The sequence below is a fragment of the Physella acuta genome, unplaced genomic scaffold, assembly GCF_028476545.2.
Source record: "Physella acuta isolate Inbredline_101_S28 unplaced genomic scaffold, ASM2847654v3 ptg001368l, whole genome shotgun sequence".
NCBI lineage: Eukaryota > Metazoa > Mollusca > Gastropoda > Physidae > Physella > Physella acuta.
This window is the reverse complement of record NW_026732883.1, coordinates 362,074-365,362: the sequence shown is the minus strand read 5'-3', so window position 1 is coordinate 365,362 and position 3,289 is coordinate 362,074. Positions and strand designations below refer to the sequence as shown.

Below are 3,289 nucleotides of genomic sequence, written 5' to 3'. Positions count from 1 at the left end.
GATATTAACTTTGAGGATGTTCTTTATTTTAAGCCTATATAGTATTGACCCAATGGGTGGTTGTGTGGCTCTATCCTTATTCTGTCTAAGTGTTTTAACCTAAAGGCATTGACTTTTGTATGTATATCGTGTAGCCCTATTCCTCCATTTAGCTTGCTTTGTTTCAAAGTTTTGTTGCAAATGTTTCTAATTGTGTCTTTAAAGATGAATTCCCTAATTTGCTTGTTCGTTGTTTTTATGAATCTGTTAGGTATCGTAGAATTTGTTGCTATGAATATTATTTTAGGTTTGACGTATCTGTTCACTAAGGAGCTCTGGGGCAAAGAAAGTTGTGTTAATATTTTTGTATTTTTTAAGGCAGGGGTCGGCAACCTGCTGCTCGCGAGCCGCATGCGGCTCTTTGGATGTCAAGATGCGGCTCTCCAGTTCAATGAACAAATATTAATTATGTGATTTCATTTTCAAAATTCATAAAATATTTTATTGCTAAGAAAAAAACAACAACTTAAACAGGATGAAAACACTCATCAGAGAACAGAGAAATTAGGTGAGGCAGAAAGTATACGGATAGCTGACAACTGCTTGGGCATCAAAAAGGCACAGCCAATGTTTCTTCCAGACCTTTTTCTCCGGGGGGGGGGGGGGACTTTAAATTTTCGGGGGGTGGTAGACTTTCTTCGGGGGGGGGGGGGGGGGGGGCGGACACTGTTAAAAGTATATATTTTCTATATAAATTATATAAATTTCATTTCGAAAATTTCAAGAGAATATATTTTTATGCTATTTATTTCAAATAAAAAAGCATATATATTTACCTAATCCTTACCCAATTATTGGGAAAAAAACGTTTGTGGATCCTAAAAACTGGGAAATTTTTAAAATTGTAACTTTTAGCACTTCTGTCTCAAAAGGTTGCCGACCTATGTTTTGAGGCATTAATTTTAGTTTGTGATTTTTTTTTTTTTTTTTTTTTTTTTTTTTTTTTTATTTAAATACTTCTATTTGCAATTTAAAACAAGTACATCAACATCAAATTCTTACATAATTTCGAACATCAAATGAAAACGAAATAGTAATACAATATATTACAATATATTACAATAGTAATATTTCTTTCTTACTTGTAGCCTGCTTTCATTCATTTAAGATGGTTTACATATACATAGATGTAATACAAATCGTCTAAATATAAAGAAAAATTAAAAATTAAAAACCAACCTGAAACTGAAAATGCAAATGTGTAATTAAAATTAAATGATGATTCAAGGGATTTTTTTTTCTCGGCGTGGTGGGCTGAGGGGACGAGGGGGAATTTGTTTTTTTTAAAGTAGAGCTGAAATAAATTTGGGATTACAGAGAATTAAAATGATACAAATTTTAAGCAATCGGAAAAGTTATGTTATTACAATGAGACACGTAAAAGCAAACACTCTTAGTTTAGTTTTTTAGTTTGTGATGTCCTTTGTTGAAAGGAAGCCAGAAATAAAGCATAAACGAATTTCAGAGACCTCATTACTTGGTAATGATTATTTAAAAACAAATATCTATAAATTTAACTTAAGGTTTTAACAATTATTTTAAATAAATTTTACCTAGTAATTACAAGAATTAAACATTATTGTAGGATACAAATTATTAACATAATTATGATTTCTAATTAATTTTATTTGTACATAAGAAAAGCTATGTTTTATTTCGTGTTTATTCTTTAGTTAAATTTTTAAGTTGAGTCAAAAGCTTAGTTGTTTCCCTTTGTTGGATTGACTTAAAAATTAATATACATGGGAGGTAATTTTTTGCCGTCACTGTTGCCTAGGGCTTTTCATATTGCCAGGGTATGTGTCCTTATATTTTTCACAATAATTCTGCCCAGACTAAAAAAACTGGGGATGTTTGAGTGTAGGGGTGGACGGGTTGTGTTCAAGCAGTCCAGAAAACAATAGAAGCGACCCCCCCCCCCCCTCCACTCTGTCTTAAATTTTTAGTGTGTATTTTATATCCATCAAAGCTTGAGGTCTGCCTACGTCTACAATGTAACTGGTCACGTTATAAATTACAATATAAAAAAACAACAAAATATTAATTCCAAAGTAAATTTTTATATATAAAGCCTTATGAGCGCGTTGATCTAATTTAAAAAATAATAATTTTATTTGAATGAAAATCTTTTCAGTCTTGCTAATTGTTTTAAAAATAGCAAACTGAAACCTAATAAAAACAATATCGCAGTAAATGCGACTGAAAACATTGCTTCTTTTGGCAACCAATTAACACATTCGTTTTATTTTCTTACTTTAAAACGTATTATTTTAAAGGTTTTCGAATTTGTCTTATTTAAAGATTACGACGTGCAAGTGAACATCTGCGCCCTGTAAGGAAGTAAACGACTACACATTAGCAGTTGTAATATCTTCATCAAGAAAAGAGTTGGCATGTATGTCTAATTGATAAAGGTGACTGTAGTCAAAAATAGTTCACTCGTGTATTCCTTAGTTTGTCACATATATTTGGGCTACAAATTCCGTAAATAACTGAGATTCACAACCCATATCCTCCCCCCCCCTTTAGTGACCAGTGCCAGTTTAATGTACGGGAGGTAATGGGGGGGGGGGCTACCTATGTCGGTACATGATTTATTATATTAGCAAGATATACATAGAGTTGCGCTAGAGTTAATGGAGTATTTAAGTCACGCAGAAGAGTGGAGGTATCGCTACCATTACTGTATCTATCGCTTGGAGTTTTACATCTCCATTTTGTACGATCTTTTAGGGCGCCAGGGCTTTAGGATCACCAGCTTACTGTCACAAGTTCTGAAAGCCTTACCAATCTAAACCTACAGATTCCTTTCACCCAATCTTTCATATTGTGTCGATTTGGGCGCTGAGCCAAATGAGCACCAGCTGCCACAGGTTATAAAAATTATGCCTCCGAAATCTCTTGATTGCGATTCCGCACGGGACTTACAGTCAGTTTGACCATCCCTTTTTTTTTTTTTTTAATACTTTTATTTGCAATTAAAACAAGTACATCAACATCACATTTTTTACATAGTTTCAAATGAAAACGAAAGGTTTTGAACATGTACATAATGAATATTTGCGTGATGTCATGTATATGATTATAACAAAAATTACAAAAGATGGCAGTAAAAGGGGTGAAGGTCAAATAAACGTGTCAGAAGTCTGGGTGGGGAGTGGAAAGGATATTTTTCCGAGAATGACAAAGGGCCAGTGGAGCATTTTCAATGTAGGGAAACAAATTAAGTTGACTAGTTAAAAGAGTGTTT

The 3,289-nt window shown here is 33.1% G+C and overlaps 1 non-coding gene across 1 annotated transcript; it reads right to left on the bottom strand.

Moving 5' to 3' along the window:
- Positions 1–2,876: 2,876 nt before the first annotated feature.
- Positions 2,877–2,990, bottom strand: LOC131927068 (U11 spliceosomal RNA). The gene has a single exon (XR_009383599.1). It is a non-coding gene; the product is annotated as a U11 spliceosomal RNA (small nuclear RNA).
- Between the last annotated feature and the right edge of the window lie 299 nt (positions 2,991–3,289).